We start from the raw sequence: 19,030 nt of genomic DNA, 5'->3' as shown, positions 1-19,030 counted from the left end.
CGTTCTCTCTCAGCATCGGTGGCTTCTGCTACCAAATCCCAGCCCTTGGTGGGCTCCGTGTGGGAAGTCCTTCCTGGCACTCATCCTTCTCCAGAGCCTCCAGTTTGGTGTGTGTGATCACAAATAAATAGAGGATCTGCCTGAGAAAAGGTTTCCTAGAAATACTTTTTTACAAAATTTAGTTTATAGAAACTTAAACAAGGCTGTTTTGAATGGCTTTTGCAGGCTTAAATGAAGTTTTAGCATACCAGTGAAATTAGAAAAACATGTCAAACATATTTATAGATCCAGCATATCTTTGGGGTGATGTTTAAGTCTATGAAATAGTAATTGGCAGTGAGAAATATTACCCTATTCAAAAGAGAGGCTGCCACATTATGTTTAGCTTAAGATTTAAATTAACTAAAATTCTCAGACATTGAGATGCCTTGCTTTTAATCCATATGCTTGCAAAATAAATACTGGAGCAACAGGGTTTCTGGTTGAAAACCTCTGAATGCGGAAATTGTCTTTCCCTCAACCCATGTGCACAATCCGAGCACTCAGTGTGTGCGGGCAGAAAGTAAGTTTGATTATTAAAACTCCTTTGCATCCAGCAATCTGTCTTACCTGTGACAAACGTGTGTTACCTGGTGGCTGACGCTTTGGCAGGCAGCTGTTTTATCAATGCTGCTGTTTCTCTGTCATTGCTAAATACATGTGGTGGTGTGGAAAGTTGTTTTGTTTCAGAAGTTACTAAGCTCCCATTTTATTAAATCAAGAACATGATTTAGTGACTGGGAAAACACACCCACAAACCAAGCTGAAAGTACCCACAAACCTGATTTCCAAATGAGGGAGACCAGCGTTATTCAGATGTCTGGACCTTGCTAAGCGATCTGAATGCCTCAAATCCCATAATCTTCAATATTTGGATAAAGTTTTTTACATCCACGTCTCAAAATTGATTTAGTGTTTACCCTTTCACCATACAACTTCTTCCTCTTACTATTGCCAGATATTGCCAACTGGTTTCTAAGGGTGAAGGTGATATCATGCTTTTAAGATCAGGCCGCCTAGAGGGACAGAAGTGCCGAGCAGCTGCCCACCGCAGCCAGGTGATGAGGACGGCACCTGGCTCCTCCTGAGAGATCCGGAGCATCTCCCCATGCATTCCCAGGCTGGAAGCGGTGATGGTAACGGGAAACATTGTGATGAGCAAGGGAAGTGTGGATGGCAGCAATGACTGGTGTCATCGTTACCACAAGATGATCTGAACCATGCTGCTGCTGCATCCCTGTGTGAGTGCTGGGGGTCCAAGCACCGTGGTGGGCACTTGTGCTGTGTGCATTCAGCCTCGTCCCAAGTGCAGCCACGCGGTGCCGGCAGCACGTGGTGGCAGTTTGATGGTGAGGGGCCTGGGATCGGCATGGTGGATGTGGCATGTGAGGTCCAGCCTGGCAGAAGGCACCTGCCCAGGCTGGAATTTGGTGAGGACAGCTGGGGTCACATAGTGAGCAGGGCCGTGGGAACTGCAGCAGGTCAGGACCTTGTCCTTGTGTCCTCCCCAGAAGCAGGGGGTGTGATGGGCACTGCTACCTGCTTTCAAGAGCAGGTGTCTTATGAGACAAAAGAGGTGAGAGCAAACATACAAGTGAAGTGCAAAATGAAATCGGTGGAAACCCAAATAAATGGGTTTAAAAATTTTTTTTAAAAGAATGAAAATAGGGTTGAGATGGCTGGAAGGGGCACAAGGTGAGCACCAGGAGTGGTGGTGACCTGGCCAGGAGGCAGAAACCAGCTGCGGGATGGGGCTGTGGCTGCCTGTGTAGGCAGGTAGGGCTGTGATGGTTTTCAGGGGCTGACCGCCTAAATCCTTAAAATGATTTCAGCAGTTGTGTGCACCCACCTGATGTGGTGTCCGGGCCGTGTCAAAGGCGTGGGTTAGGCAGCACTTGGGCTGTTACACTGTGAGGGAGCATCTCCGTACAGATGTGTTGCCTGTGGGCCACACCCTAAATGTGGGGACATTTGTTTTGTGGAAGCATTCGGGAGAATGGCTCCTAATTAGCTACAGTTAATCATGCACACCCAGCGTGGAAATAAATTTCCAGAAAACACACTTGATGGCAATTACAAGGCGAGGATGGAGGTTTCCCTTGTGCGTGGCCAGACGTTTCCTTCTTCCTGCCTTTGGCCGACAGAGGAGGGGGAAGTGCCCAGAGCCACCTTTCCTTCTCGGTGCCCTGTGCCATGACTGTGCCCAGTGGAAGCTCCAGAAAATTTGTTTTTCGGCCGCACTCCTTGCCCTGCATTATGTCCTGGTTAGAATAACAAACAGCATTTAATCTGAGCACGCAGAGCGGAGGCTTGCTGGGCCTGTGGTTTGCTATTCTGGGCAGGGCTTGGTATTTTGGCTCTGAAGAGACAAAAGGGAAGATTACCGTGGGAAGCGGCTCATAAAACTGATGAAGCGTTTTCCATCTCAGGCCATAACGTTGCACCTTGAGGACCTGCTGCCGCTGGGCTGCAGGGCTCGGAGGCGGGGGGTGCACTGTGCAGCCATGGCTCTCCGGAGGTTCTGCAGCAGCAAGCCTGAGGCTGATGCTTTTCCTCCTGCCACAGTGACCAGAGATGCTGCTGGGGCAGCTGCCGGCACACGGCCCCAGCTGGGGATGCTGCTCCCACCATGCTCCCCAGGATGCCCTGTGCAGCAGGCACGGAGAGGGGTGCAGCACCACTGTACCCCTTCCTCAAGGTGACTGGGTTTTTAAAATGAAACATGAAGGCACGTTTTTAGGCATTTTGCAATGAACTGAGGACTAGTGAGAGGGCAGACCCACCAGTAGGGGAGAGGCTTGGATATGGACCTTCTTGGGTGCCTCTGTCCTCTTTGCATTTTTCTGGATTTCTGCTCATCCCTCCCAGGAGCAGAGTGCACTGAGCGCGGGCACAGATCCAGTGAGGGCGATGGGAGCCAGTGCAGGGACCCTGGCTGGGCTGACAGCAGCTCGGGGGATGCCCCAACTCAGGGGATGCCCCAGCGGGATGTGGCTGTGGAGTGCTGGGGGGTCCTGAGGGGCAGAGGACATAATGGGGTGGGGGTCTGTGGGATGGAACTATGTGGTGGTTCTGAATTGCAAAGGACTGATCTGATTAGTATTTTATTTCTTCTCTTCTGCTAAGGCCCCTCAGCTGGACCAATTTTCAATGTGCTGTTGATTTCCAGTGAGGAGATCACCCCTGCCTCTCCAGGTATAATCAAAATCAATTAACTACTGCTTTGTATTCTCTAGTGAAAGCCTTTCTTTTTAAATCCCTTGCTGGAGTAGCCCTGCAGACAAGAGTTTATTTGCAATTCGCATTGGATCTTGGCTCACAACTGCAGATGATTTAGCTACAGCACAGCTTCTGAATGGTGCTAGTCTAAATAAACAGAAATCTCACAGCAGTGTGTTTGATCTGAGCACACAGGTACCAAAAGTAAACCCATCTGCATTCTAGGAGCGTCCCCCAGGAGAGCAAATTATTTCTCTGTAGTAGAACTATGTTGTGTAGGTGACTCACAGATACCGGCTCTGCTTTGAACAAAATCTTGGAGGTTTATCCCAATTTATAAACTCTACAGTCTCTATTCTGGAAGATGCTGCATCCAAGTACCTGTGTGCCAGAAACGCAACATTCCTATCAGGTCAGGCTTTGCAGACTATGGCAGAACCCATGTAAGGTTTTTTCTCTGCAGGTGCTGTTTCCCTTCAGGGTTTGCTCTGTGCTCAGGGGGGCTGGACCGGGCAGGGGTGCCCCTGCAGCATGTGTGAGCTCACACGTGGTAGAGCTTGTGGCTTTGGCTGGGGCGGCTGCAGCTTTGTGCTCCCTGGTTCCAGCCCATGTCACCAGGCTTTGCCGACAGGGAAGGTGCAGTGGGTGCCCCGGGAGAAGGTGCGCCCTCGGTGGGGGGGATGCTCGCACCTGGCTTCGCCCACCGCAGCTCAGCCTCTGCCCGCTGGGCTCTCCTGGGGTGGTGGAGGGCAGCCTGGGGTGGCAGAGCCCAGTTCTGCCTGCCCCGGCACCGCAGCAGCTTCCGAAAGGCTGATTCCTCCCCTCCGCGCTCTTTTCCTTGGGTGAGGAACACGGCCTGGCAGTTCCTTTCTTCTGCAGGCTGGAGGAGCGGTGTCACAGCTGGTGGCCGGTGCCCTGAGCCCGCTGCCAGCCTCTGCTCACGGTGGCCACAGACAGGGACAGAAGCTGGCCAGGCCAGCTGCCGGTCCCTGCAACTCCTGCTGGTGTCCCGTGCCTTGTGCAGGGGCCAGGGTCTGCGTGGGTCACCCCACCGCCGTCCCCGCAGGCAGGCTCAGCTTTGGCAGGCTTTGGAGCCGCGGAAAGGCGCAGAAGGAAGGAAGATTTTGCTGCTGTTGGAAAATGACTGTTCTCTCTTGTGTTACTAAAGCCTGTGCACGTGTTAAAACTGAGGTAATTCTCAAAATGTTTCATTTCCCCTAAAAGCATCGCATAACACATTTACCAGGCTGTGGAGAGCCCCCTGCAAGCCTGTTTGGCTCTGGTGACTCAGCTCCCCAGAAGCGTCTTGCCTGAGCTTGAACCGATTTTCCCATATAACTTGGGAAAGGATTTTGTAAAGGGTGAATTTCAGTTTTGCTGCTGCAAGTCAGAGTTAGGGGCACAAGGAGGAATTTTTCACCCCCGTGAGTCAGACTCCCTCTCAATGTCCACCCTGCCGGAGAGCTTGGTGAGGAACAGCAGGATCACACTGTGGAAACGGCAGTTTTTAAGGCACCACGAGACATCCAGCAAGAGAAGGAACCTCCATTGCTATCCCAAACTGTGCTGCTGTCAGTTTATAACTGTTCTGTAGCAGCAGGTTTCGGCTGGGACTCCCATTTTCAAATGTTTGTTTTGCCTTTTTATGTCAGAATTACCTCAGGTGTGGACACTGTTTGTTTTTGGTGTTTGTTTTTTTTTTAAAGAGCTTTTTCAGGGTTTTGCAAATCAGTGCCCAGCAAGCAGTTCTCGTGGGTGTTAAGGGGCTCTTGTGCCCTTTTTCCTCCCAGCCTGGTTCTCCCCTTGCACCAACGGCCGGGGCCCAGTGGACACCCAGGACTTGCACTGTCTGTGGGGCAGGGAAGGAGGGCTGCGGCGTGCAGGGAGCTGCCAGCCTTGCGGGGCTATGGGGGGCAGTGGCAGCCACCACCATGCCTGGATGCCCAGCACAGGGTCTGGTGGCTTTGCTTGCCTTGCTCACTCCCTGCTGCATTAAAGGTTGGTGTAGGTCAAACCGGCTCAGCCCCAGCAGGTCACTTACGTTATTCTGGAACACCCTGGGATGCCTTGGATGGCGATGGACCCGTTCCTGCCAAGGGACTCCCTCGCCACCAGCCTTAGGGCTGCAGTATTTACAGACCATGCAAACAGGAGATGAAGTGGAGAGCAACAGCAGAAGGTTTGGAAAGATTTGTAACACACAGGGATTATTTAATCAGTATTCTCAGAGTTAAAGGTACACTTAGGGACATGCCATAAGATCTTGTACTTGCTCTAATTATTTTCCATCTAAAAAGACTTGCTCTCATTATTTTCCTGCCGACAGTGGACACAGTTGGGCTGCTGCCTGCCCCTCTCCCTGCCCCTGCAGACCCCTCTCCACTTTGGCTGACCCTTGTCCGCAGAGGCTGGGGCATCGTGCCAGTCGTGCCAAACTAGGGCTGGCCAGCGGCAGCACAGGGAGTTGTGAAAGGGGGCAAAAGGAGGGAGAAAGGTCCCTTTTTTATTGCAAATAAATGCAGGTAACATGGGCGGGGGTTTTTTTCTAGATATGGAAAAAGATAGCGAAGGAGTAGTGAAGGACAGCTGATGGGAACTCAGAAAATAAGGAGTAATTTCTAATTCTGCAAAACCTTCAAATGCTTCTTTCCAAAGCAAGGCAGAAGCGCTGTGCTAGTGGCGGGGCTGCCCAGGGCACAGCCCCTCGCCTCCATCAGCTCTGCAGGCCAAGCGAATCCCAGGGGGAAGTGGTAGATGAACCCCCAGGGAGGGTACAGGTGAGTGCATGGGGGCACTGGAGAGCAGGAGGCGGTCCATAAAAACACGTGAGAACATGACTAAAGCACTGGGGCGTGAGGGCGGCTGGGGCTTTTTTTGCAAGTGAAGCAAGGTCAGGTTAATTCCATCAGGGGTGAACTGCATTACTCTGACTTTTACCAACCAGAGACCTGGTTTATTGTGTTCAGTGGTGAAATGAGGGAAAATGAAACTAATCTGACCATTAGGAGTAATTACTCAAAACCAAAAATTAATTGGGTGGTAATTGCTGCAAAGCTGAAGGGGGCTTGTGCACATACCTCCTGTACCTGCTGAGCTTCCAAGGCACCGTTCTCCCAATCCAGCAAAACCAGAGAGTGTTTTCGAAGGCTGGAATAACATCAGCCTGTTTTTCCCCTTTCTCTTTTAAAAGCCTAATGATGCAGGTTGGTGAAGCAGCCCAGGGTGGACGGCAGCACTGCTCCACGCCAGGGCTGTGCCTCCCACCATCCCTCTCCACGCTTGCTCTGTGCAGCCCTCCAATGTCAGCATGGCCAACAGCTCTGAAACAGGGCTTGGCACAGTTCTGTGTGTCCTGCAGCAGCTGCAGGTAATGATTATGATGATTACTATTATTATTACTCTTACTACTACTACTATTATCCTCATTGCCCTCTTATGCTTAAGCAGGTGTTACCCAGCTTTAAACTCACCCTGCTAGAGAGTCTCTGCCCCATGTTAATCTTTATGCTGACACCCACAGCTTCTCTAGGGAGGACTTTGCACAGAGGAGATGCTCAGCCTGCTCTCTGCAGAAGCAGAAATCCCCACTCCTGAGGTTTTAGCTCTGACACCAGATGTCCCAGTACTGTGGGGTTAAGAAGTGAGTCAGAATCGGCTCTCATGTGAGCTTTCGTTCCTGCCTTGCAACCAACCAACCCTGAACTGCTTTGGGCTTTAAAATAATTTGGTAGAGACTAACATGAATATTTTTTTCTGCTTCCTGAAGCAGTTTTAACTCAAAGCAGAGATCCCAGCAAACATGAGCTCACTCTGTGCCAGTGTCAGGCAATTAAACCTGCAAACAAAGGTGCAGATCAGATGTGTTTGTTTCAGGGAGTGACCATGGGCCTGGGTAATTCCTGCAGCTCATTTGAAGCCTGACGGTGTGTCAGGAGCCTGAGCATTAAGGTGACATCCCTGGGAGAGGTGCTCACCTGCTGTGAACCACCGGTGCTACCAGGTAGTGTGGGTCTCGGCACGCCAAGCTCTGAGCCAGCCCCACGGGCAGCGAGCATCTCTGCCTTGCTCTGCCAGCAGCTGCTGTCCTGGAAAGACAAGTTTCTTCCACGGGGAGTTTTCCCATGCCACAGGAGCATCTCCAAACCGTGGGCCTGCAGGCTCCACGTGCTGGCATCGCATTAGAGATCCTTTCATGCAAATTCAGCTGTACTGACCCCTTGCCATGCGCCGCTGGGTAAACTGTTATGTCAGAGGAGCAATAATACTGTAAAGAGCTTTCTCTGAGCGATGGCAAACAGGCCGGGTTGCTGCTGTGTGGCCGCTTGGAAAGACATTTGTATGCAGAGATGAAGCAGGTCATCTGTTCTGCAGCATCTTTGATCAGTGAATTGGTGTGGCTGCAGATAATTACATTTCCATTGAAAATAACCTAAAGAGCCATGTTGCCACAATAATTGGAACATTAAGATAATGAAGCAATTACTTGGTGTAACAGAAGAGAGACAGAACAGCTATGACATGTTAAATACAGACATAAATCAAACTGGTTTGTTGTCATTCTGTTGAGATTCATTTTTGTATATCACTTATTGTTGAAGTCACCATTTTACCTTTTCAGACTTTATCTTTGATGAAGATAGAGATTTTGTATTCACTTCATGTACCTGTTGTGTCTTCACTGATGTACATACAAACTTGGAGTTTTAGAAACTGTTTAGGGATCTTTCACAGGCAGCCGGTGCATCACCTCCTCCCACAGCTGTGTGACTGTGTCACCTCCTCCCATGGCTGTGTCACCTCTTCCCATGGTTTTTCAGGGGGTGAAAAGCTTTCTGAAACCCTGAGGGGTCGTCCCACTGGAGGTGTGTGGCAGGTGGGGCAGGGCCAGCCCCAGTACAGAGCTGTGGTCCTGGCTCCTGTGCGATGATGAGCACGACGAGCAGAGGTAAGTGGAACACCAGCATTGGGCCTGAGACAGGGGTGGGTTTTTTTCTTCCCTTTGGTGACGAGTTGTGAGGTGATGTCAAAGGTGGGCAGTTTTTGTTTGTACATGTGACAAACCTGAGCGTGATGTTGGGATGCGTGAAGTGGCTGTGGAGGTGCGAGTGGAGGCTGCATGGAGCCGACACCCCTGACAATGTGAGGTTTAGGAAAAACACATGGATTTTATGGCCCAGTGCCTCTCATCCCCTTCCCGATGGCGCAGGATTCTGGGCAGGACCTGTGGCTGTGGGCAGAAGCTGTGGCAGCCCTGCCTGCATGCTGCTGGCCATGGGCAAGTGCTGCTGGCTGCGGCTGTTGCCACGGGTGTCCGCTGGTCCCTGGGTGCTATAAATGACTCCTCCGGGGCTGTTTGCTGCACATCTCTCATCAGCCCTAAATTCACATAAATTGGATAACGTAAGGGAAAAAACAACAACAGCGAAGGATACGCAGTGTCCTCACCATGCTGTCCTGTCCCCTCACTCCCTTGGGCAGCTCCGCTCCTCCGTCACCAAGGCAAGGGGCAACTGGGAGCAGTCAGGGACTTGTGAACAGCCAGGCTGGGGACAAAAGTCACAGCGAGGAGCAAAGGCAGCGCTTCAAAGTGGTGACGTGCAGCAAGATGTTGTTATGCTTCCTCCTGCCTGAGCTGCGCTTGCTGAGTATCACCCTCGCCTCAGCAGAGCCCAGCTGTGTCCCAGCCCTCGGCCCGAACGTGGGTGGTGAAGGCAGAAAAACACCGTAATCGGGTTGTTGAAGGAAGTAATCATAAAGTGGGCTACTTCATTCTCTTCTCACCTTTTCACTGGGTTGATTTTAAATGAAGTTAGTCATATCTTGTAACCACCCACAGCTAATGCCTTGTGCTGGGCTTGTTAGTGCAGGGGGATGCGGGGTCCTGGGACCCCCTGCCCCGCTGCAGAGCCAGACCCTCTTCAGACATGCCCACGTCAGTGACTCTGGGCCAGAGCCCGGGTGCTGTGGCTTGCTGGGGCCATGGGCGAATTGCAAGTGGGACAGGAGCTGCCAGGGAGTCTATTGCTGCTGGCAGCCGGGCTGGGGGCGATGCTGGGCTATGTGGGGGGTCACGACCAGAACGTTTTGGGAACGGCTGCTTTGGGCAGAAAATGCAGCCAGGAGGAAATTAATTTAGTCACGGAGCAGTCCCTCAGGCCAGGGCAGGAGGGCAAAACTTGAAACAAAATAATCACAGACACTGTAAAAATGCATCCCTGCTCCGGCCCGTCCGTGGGAGCCGTGGGACAAGGCGGCAGCGCCCGGGATGTGGGGCAGCAGTGACGGAGGTCACCTCAGAGGGGCACGGGCTCCCCACTCGCTCCTGCTGCGTGTCCCTCCCAAACCCCAGTGTCTGCAGAGGGTCGGGAGGGTTTTGGAGGGCAGCAGTCATTGGGTTTTGCTGTGCATGGCAGGTGACAGGGAGCTGCTGTCAGATTGTTTTCCTTGGGCAGGAATGTCTGTGAGAACAAAAGGAGCCACCACAGGCTGTGACACCCATAGCTGTTACCTAAACCCCTTCCCAGGCACAATGAGCGGCCAGGGGCCAGACATCCCGGGAAAGCATCCCGGCTAAAATGCTCCGGCACCAGCTGACCTGGGGAAAATGCACGTGTTCCATTTGCATCTGCTGTACTTGCTGAAAAGAGTGATGAGGTTATTCCAATACTGCTCTCAGCCCCCGGGAACGCCAGTGTTTTGGAGGAAATCACAGGGAATCCGGCGCCCTGCCCGTGGCTCGCTGTTTCCCAGAGCAGCCGCTGCCCTGGAAGGTCGGGCTCCGAAAGGGCACCCGACCCCCGTCAGCCTCCTCGCAACTTTGATGTTCTGATGTTCTGCCTCAGGAATAATAGAACAGCAGCTGTGTTTTGTAGGTAATTTAGAGACTGAACAAGATGCAAAATGGTTTAATTTTCTGAAAATTGGTAAAGGATCAGGAGACTTGAAAGTTTTCTATCTCAACTTTTATCACAGAGGAAAGTTCATTTTCCCAGCTAATGAAAGCTCTTACAGAAAGTATTTGCTTTCTTTCACTAATGCTGATTTTTTTTTTTTTCATTGACTTTCCAGCTCTAAGGTCTGGTTGAATATTTTTACTTTTTGGTGGTTCATATTTTTTAAGACAAAAAGGCAATATTTTCTGTAGCAAAAGCATATTTATTCACCAGGGCTAGGGGGGGGCAGCCACATGCACTGAAGAGAAGAGGAACTGCAAAGAGGCAAATGTGTGTTGGTGTGCGGATACGGCTCCTTTCTCGCGCCTCAGATGAAATAGCTGAAAGCAATAGAATTACATTGAAATGCTAATGAAGAAATCAGCTAGATAAATTCTAACGTTAAATACAACATGGCTTGTGTTAAATCAAATTCAGCAAACAAACAAGCTCTTACAAAAAAAAAAAGTATTTTGAATCAACACATGCCACTCTGCACTGGTTTCTGCAGGAAAGCTGGTGTGGGAGCACCAGTAATGGGGAGGGCATGAAGCAAAGGCAGCAAAGAAACACCCGGCCTGATCCCCAGAGCAGCAAGCTATGGCACCAGTAAGGCTGCCGTGGAGAAGGTGAGCAGAGGGCAGATGCAGTGGGAAAAGCCCCAGTTTGGGTGGGAGAGCCCAGTCCTGACTGGGTAGCTCTATGGCGTGGCTGTAGCCGTGTGGTCAGGCAGCGTGCCCGTCCTGTGTGAGAGGCTTCACCCTTAGAGCAACCTCTTGTGCAGGAAGCAGGTGAAGCCCAGCGGGACGTTTTTGGTGCAGAAGGGAACATCCTGGCAGGGCACTTGACAGCGATGCGATGGGTGAAGCTGTGCACAGGGGAAGGCTTCTGGGCAAAACCTTTGGTTCCCCCAGTGCTGTAACTGGGGAAAGGGCAGTAGCTGGGCAGCGCTGAGGACCTGCACTTGGGATTTCAACAGACATGGTCTCTTTGCCCCTGGTTCATCCCGTTCTGGGTGACTTCCCCTTTGGCCATATGTGGTGGGCAGTTACTTCTATGCATATGAAGTGGTGTGGTGAAACTTCAGTGAAGCATCTTTGTTAGTAAGTAATTTTCCATTATAAATGTAGCAACAAAAATCTTTTTTTTGATTCTCTGTCATCTGCGGGGCAGGTGGGTCACTGGTACATGCCTCAGGGGCAGTGGAGGCAGAGGCGCTTTGAGGAGGTGGGAGGCTTTAAGTGTGCCAGCCTCCCTAAACCAGATCATGATCCCGGTTGAGCCACCTGGGCACAGGTAGAAGTGGGCACACCAGGATCTGCAGGTGGAATGTGGATGTCCCAGGCCAGAGGCTGCAGTGTCCCCAGGGTGCAGAGAGCCCCGCTGGGTCTTGGCTGCTGATGGGACAGGGTTCTGTGTCCGGCAGGTCAGGCTGGCACGCCAGCCCCATCCCATCCCATCACCGTGGGGATCTGGAAATACACTGGTAACGTGAGCTCAGTGAGCGAGTTGTGGCTGACTGTGGTTAGAAAGAACCTTTTTTTTTAGGTTGACATCTGAATCATGTCTCTTTTTATAGCCAGGCAGTTGGGCTGCTGATTGCAGCTCCCAGCCCGAACCCAGCGCCTGCTTGGGTTAATGACCATCGTCATGCGGGGCACAAGAGAACATATTTTGTTCGTTTCCCAGAAAAGCGAGCCTCTCTCAGGGGATGGTCTCTGTGTGCTGGCTCTGCTCTCCCAACGGGATCCTACGAGCAGCCCTTGCTGCTGGCTGGAGATGGGCTCTGACTTGCAGGGCTGCACTAGCCAGCGCATGTGTGGTCTTGAGCCCATGCTGTGCTGTGCCGTGCCGTGCTGCGCCCGTGCCAGGGGCTGCAGCTTCCCTGCCGATGCCCAAGAAAAGGCAGCAACATGACATACTGCACAGTTGTGTCTTCTAGGATGCTACATCCTCACCACTTGCAACAAAAATTGAAGTTTGACTGGGGCTTCGATTGGGTCTTGAAGGCCCTGCTGTCCCCACCAGTGAGGACTTCTGTGGCTTGGGTCTGCATGGCAAACCCACGCGTGGCTCTCCCCCAGGGTCTGTCCATGCCTGTCAGGCTCCTGGTTTCCGCGTTTCATGGCAGATCGGCCATTCCACATCCCCTGTGCGCTGCAAAGCCTTTGGCAGGGGACTGCAACATGCTGTGCTCCTGTTCACACTTAGTGACAATTAATTAATGAGCTGGCTGATTTCTCTTTACCTTGATAATGGGTGACAAATCACAGCTTGGCTTTCTGATTTGCTCATTAATTGCTATGTTTGTTTGTTTAGTTTTCATTCGTGCCTATTAAGACATCTTTGGGGGCTAGCTCCTTGTACCAGCGATGAGCTGGATTCACCTGAGGACAACCCTATTGCTGACCCTGACGGAAAGGGTGCCATTTAAAAGACGGCTGAATATGTCTAGATGTGTGAGGAATCATCGATCTAAAAAAAAATATTTACTTCATTTGGCCATAGTTTGCATAAGTGGAAACTGCTGTGCATGTAACATTAGGGCTTTTTAGAAAAATTGCTCCTATCTTGTATTCCATTGTGTTGACTTTTAAAATGTTGGTCATATGTGAGAAAATTTAATTTGAGATTTTAACAAAAAACAACAAACGCATAAAACAGAGTGAAAAACTTATGATTACATAGCCTGATCTGCTTGAACGACCATTGCTACTGAACCTCTCTGTTTGTACTAGCTGGTGTAGCTCTGTGGGAATCCACAAGGAGAGTCCCACTGGCTGCAGAGCTGGAGCATGGTGTGTAACTTTTGCCTGGCACCAACACATGGTTTAATTGAAATGTTTAATCAGCAGTAGTAGTATTTTTGATGTTAGGAATTTTCCCAGTTGATGCTTTTCTTTATAAAGCAGCTATTTAATGTCTAATGTTAAAAAAGCATCTGGGTGAAAGCTGTCCATGGTGGTAGGCGTTTCAGTGTCATCTTTCAATTTTGCCGTATTCAATGCAATTGTTTGAATGCAAAAGCATGTGCAGGTACTGATGTTTTAGTAGGAACAACACTGCATACAGGCTCACGAAGCAGGGATCAACCATGCTGATGGAGGCAAAGACCAGGAGCTAGTGAGGGAACCGAAGTGTGAGTTGGGAACATGGAGTGTAAAACTGTGCAAGCACACAGAGCATGAGGCCTGCAGTAACTGGGGAGGGGGGGGGGGGGGGGGCAAAGAAACACGTGTCATCTTGAAAATTAATGCAATAATCCTGAAAAATGCCTTTAAATCTGTCTGTTCAGTGCCTGCTGTGGTTTTGTGGGTTTTTTTTGTGTTTTTGCATAAGTGGTTTACACATTTCTTCATGCAAGGATTCAGCTGAAAGTTTCATAATAAATTATTTTGTCCTGGTTAGTTTAGACACAGCAGAAGTATTGAACAGTGCCTGCCTGGAGTAACACAGGCTGAGTAAAGGTAGCCCACAGTTCTGTGCTTATTCCCAGGAGGTTTGAGTTCTGTTCAAGTCTTGCAGGCACCGTCCTGGCTTTGCAATGTTTCCCTGGAGCTGCCAAGCCCCGTCCCGCAGAGCTGGCACTGGGCGCAGGCGTGTGAAGCAGCTGCAGAGCCGCTTCCACCAGCCGGCCAAAAAGCATCCAGCGTCCTGCATCCCGCATCCTGCATCCAGCATCCTGCGTCCTGCATCCAGCAGCTGTATTTGGGGCACCCGGACCACCTGCACTGAGTGAGGCCATGAGTGTGCATGTTTACACAACGTTGACACGTAAGCAGCAGGCTGCCTGTCTCCACCTGGACCTCTGAATTTGAAAGGTCTTCACCACAGCCCTGACGGAGGGGTCGGAGCCCAGAATGTGGCTGGTGGGCTGCGCACCCCTGAAATGTACCTGCACAGGCTGGAGGTGGGCAGGGGACATGAAGGGTCTGTGGTACCTTGAGGCTGCTTCTCCAAGGGTGATGTCCTCCCTAGCAGGAATTTATAATAAATGATCCTTTGCTTTGAGGAGAGTCGGTTTTGATAGAAGAACAGATATTTTGGAATTTGAATGCCTTACCCAGCTGCAGGAATTTAAGCTAAATCATCACCGTTGCCTGTTGGGCAAGCCTAACACCAGTCACCTGCTCAGAACAAAGACTGAAACTGAACATGGTTTTTTTTCACACCCCAGCAGTGGAGGAGTCACTGCGAGTGCTCTGAAGAAGACTGAATTCAAAATGATTCTAACAAATCGGTGAGTTGGCTCAAAATCAACCACCTGAAATTAAAGAGAAGGACAAATCATTGACTTCAGGAAGGGGAAAGTGAACACATTACTGCAAATGGAAATGTTTGTATAAATGTAGCTGGTTTTCATTTTCAGAGTGAAAGCGCGCTCCCCTGGTTAATTATTTGGCCCCACAGGTGCATTCCTGGAGCCTGCACTGGTGGTTGCACGGCAGGTATTCGGTACAAGAGAAATGGTGTATGAGTCACAGTGGGGAGGGGGGATGTATATATAAATACCCACTCACACACACCTGTATGGACATTCCTAGACATATGCCTACTTATATGCTCGCACACATGCATATACACACACACATATATATACTTAATTAACCTGAGAAGGGTTGCAGTCCCTTTCATATCACTCAGCATAGATTTTGTTGAAGAAGTGATGAGCAGCAAAGCTGATTTACTTTCCTTTACATATGTGCATGTATTAATTGTATAATTTGCATATGAATATGTATTAAAATAGGCAGACGTATATATTTTGGTTTTGTTCTGGCTCCTCCATCTTTACCGTAACAAGGTAAGACGTTATGCTCAAATAGAGATGCGCCTCACTTTGGCGGCCAAAGACATTCTTCTGTGGCTGCTCGTGTGCATGAACTGAAGCCTGCAGTACAGGGCCAGTGCCTGCACATCGGGTACATGGCTTTAATAAAAGATTCGTACCTACGTGAATGGAAATATTTTGTTAATATCTGAGATGCCAGGAGGTGATGCTCAGGAATATGTGGCTTCCTACCTTTCTTTTGTGGATGCCATAGAATCTGTATTGATGCACATGCATTTTTCTGATGGCTGTTCATCTGCGCGTGGCTGGGTCAGCGTCGCATCACCTGTGCGGTGCAGCTATGGGTAGCAGCCCTGTCCCACCGTGCGGCTGTGTTGCTGTGTTACGTTGGCTTTTTAGTTCTGCTTGTTGACTAGTGTGTGTTCAGGGCAACTGAAACAAATACCATGAAGTTACACAGAAGTACAGTAAAAGACAAACAAAAAAATTAGTAAAATTCTTAGATAATCTCCCAACAGCTTGAAATTGAAGTATCTTTGTTAAAAAGCATATGTGTGTGTATATATATATATTTCCACCATCCTGTATGAGGCCCAGCTTGCTATTCCCAGGGTCTTTGCAGGCTCCATTGATTTTTATGGACTTTGAGGCCATAATGAGATGAAGTGAGAAATATTTTAGCATGAACAACGTCATTATGGAGCCACGTACAAAACTCAGTCAGGCAGGTTCAGTTCCCACAGGGAAGTGCATGGGGAGGGTGTTTGTTACCCTTTGCAGAGGTTGTATATGTTGGGCATATACCATGTAACCCCCTGCCAGCCGCCTTCTCTCTGCGGGTGAAATGCCCTGTGGCCCCTCCAGCTGGGGAGGGACCCCGGGCGGCAGTGATGGAGGCTGTGATGCACGGTGGGCAGCCTTCTGCCCATACTGAGCTCCTCAGGGCTATGCAGCACAGCAGCCCCGAGCGATCCGGTGCAGCCATTGCTGCCCCAGTCCCCTGTCCCCCCTGCACCTGCAGCAGGTACCCCTGAGCCTGGACGTGATGGGCAGAAGATCGGAGCATGTGGGTTTCCCTATAGAAACCATGGACGTCTACCTTGCAAAGGTCTGCCAGAGCCTAAGCAGGACTTTTTGGATTATAGGATCAGCCTGGATTATAGGATCAGCATGATCCGTAGCCCGCTCTAGTTTAGATAGGTTTAAGCTCATTGATTTGAATGGAGCATTGCTGTTGTATCCCGGGGGGGAATGGGGCCCTGGAGCAGGAGATGGCATCCTTCTGTGTTCCCTGGCACCAAGCAAAAAACTAGTGCAGCTTCAGAGACTCTGGTGGGACTTCTTACTTGCAGTGTTAATGTTAATGATTATGGAAATGGGTGATGATTTAATGCCAAGAAACTCAGGCTCTCGTTCAAGACTTTATCTCCAAAAGTTGAATGAGCATGGCTTGGGCTTCTGCACCAGTATACGCAGAAGGCCACGGGAGCAGAGGCTGACAGTTTTCAGTAAGTAGAGGATTTCTTGGAAAGAAATAGTTTGAATCCCATCAACCTTACAGCATCATGATGTAGAAGGATCTCAACACTGAGTTCTTTGAGTTAAGTTCAGTGTTCCTAGATAAACAAAAAGAAGGGCAAAGATGAAACGGTCTTGATACATGGCATGAACTCATGGAAATTCTCTTATTCTGCTGCGAATGCTTTCTAAAGCTTGAGACTGCAGTATCCAAGTTGTTCCTCCTTTCTTCGTTTGCCTGTGTGCAAGCCGGCTTTTCTGGCTCTTTTTTCCCTCCTGGTAATGCTTTGATGATGTAGTTTCCAAAACAAAGCAAGAGCTCTCAGAGCGGCTCTGCAAAAGCCCCAGCAACAAGCCGTTTTGTGTGCTGGCGCAGGAATGCTTGAGATGACAGTGGGCTTCAGCTGTATTTTTCCATGAGTTTGTTTACTATAATCAATCTGAGGATTAGTTTTTGGCTGGTTTTGTGTTGGTTTTTTTTTTAGATAACTACTGAAGTGAAATACCATGGCCAGGAGCATGGTTTAAGCTGTCATGTGATGTAACTGGTGGTACAACGTTACTTAAGACTGTAACAGTATTTTACCTGCATCTTAAAATGATGTGTAGCCCTATGTTATTTTTTACCACTAATCAGCAAACTCATTAACACAATGAACTTTGAATAAGTGTTCAGGACAAAATAATTTTGTGTGTTGCTTTGATTTCCGTGTTTTATCTCCAAAGACTTGTTGACTTCAGTACAGTACATTTTACAATATTTACTGTCAGTGTGTATTCCTCTGAAAATCAGTATACCAGATGGATAGCTACATAGGAATTTTATATCATACTTAGGGATTTACTCATGTGCACACTTAAGAAACACTGGGAAACACTGATAATTTCCTCTACCCCTACTATATTCCCAAGCCTTATCTAAAGCCCACAACATACAGCAGCTTTTTATTGAAGCACTAATATACTTTTTTCAGGGATGTGCATGGGACTGTACATCTCTGTATTTTTAGTGAATTTACCAAAGTTGAGCCTCTTGCAGACTGAGTGCAGGGGCCGAGGACCAGGAAATAATTCTCGGATAAAGACAATTTCCCATGCAAAAGCAGCCAGATAAAATACCCTGGCTTTCTAGCTTGCAGTGCCTGCTGTTGGGCATATCCATACACGAGAGTTCATGAGCAGCTGCAACTCCATCTGTAGAACAGTGGCCTGCACTTGAAGTTTTGCCAGACCTCTTGTATCATGGGGACTGTAAAGTTGGGATTCAAGATAGCTATTGGAAAAACAGCTATTTCAGATGCAGCAGTAAACTGAAATGCAATTAAATTTAGCTTTATGTAGCATTTGTGCTTTTGATTATTCCAAAGCATGTATTTTTAAAATAAAAATGTTTCCAATTCTATGGCATCATTGCATTTTTGGAGCTGGGGTGACTCAGAAAACCCTTCCATTCTCACAGGACTCTTTGCTTTAAAATCACGTGTGTTTGGTTTTTAATTGCAGAGCAGCAGCAGCTTTGCCTGAATAAGGACCGAGAGGCTGTGAGGGGCTGTGAGCATCTCCCGCTGCTGCGGGGCTATGAGCATCTCCCGCTGCATCCATCCTGCTGGATGTTGTCCCAAGCCCCCAGTGTCCCCTTCGGCACAGGTGAGACATTTTGCTATGCTAGTTCCCTTCACTTTCTTCCCACCACAGACAAAGGCAGTGCCAATTAAAACCTTATGGCTGGATCTTCAATCTGACGGTGACTAGACCCCAGCGTTACCCCTGAAAGCCCACGGGGAAGGTCTGTGGGGCTCAGCTCCAGCCGTGGGGCACAGGGCTGTGCCAGTGCAGCAACAACTTGTTTTCAGCAAGTGCCTCTTTACTGAGGCCCTTGTGGGATTTCATACTTGGTAATTTATGTGAGAAAACTGACGTATGTGTAGAACGATGAAATCTTGTCTGACTCTCATGCCCCTGTGAAGGGAAACCCCCAGCAGCTGTCCCGGTAATACACTTTCCAGTTGCAGAACCAAGGCTGTTCCTCCACAGCACAGATATGGAGCAGGCAGCAACCCCGCACAATTAAGAGTAAAGCATTTTAATTTCACACAGTGACAATGTTACTGTCTTCACAGGTTGGGAGGTTGAACTTGCTGCCCAGCTCCACAGGCCGCAGCCACCGTGGTGGGCCTGATCCAGGTATGTGCGGCAGGAGGGTCCTTCTCCCTCTGCACCAGCACCGGTACCACTGGCTGTGTCTGCAGGCACCACCTGTGTGGCTGTTTGGTGCTGTCATTATTTGCTCAAATTAACATTTATAGGTGCAATGATGTGAACTCCTATGGCAGCTAGCAGTGGCAGGGTGAGTTTATTTTGACTGGACTTACGAGTTTTGAAATTTTCCTTTAACAGAAACGGAGAAAACTAAAATAAGCAAGGGAAGGTTTAAAAGAAAAAAAAAAACCAATACCTGAGTTTTCTGCTTATGGCACCTTTTGCTCCCTGTGCCCTGAGCACGATTTGAAGCTGACCCTCAGCAGCTGTG

Source organism: Falco cherrug, chromosome 4 (genome assembly GCF_023634085.1).
Source record: "Falco cherrug isolate bFalChe1 chromosome 4, bFalChe1.pri, whole genome shotgun sequence".
In the NCBI taxonomy this organism is placed as follows: domain Eukaryota; kingdom Metazoa; phylum Chordata; class Aves; order Falconiformes; family Falconidae; genus Falco; species Falco cherrug.
Note: the sequence above shows the minus strand (reverse complement) of the source record.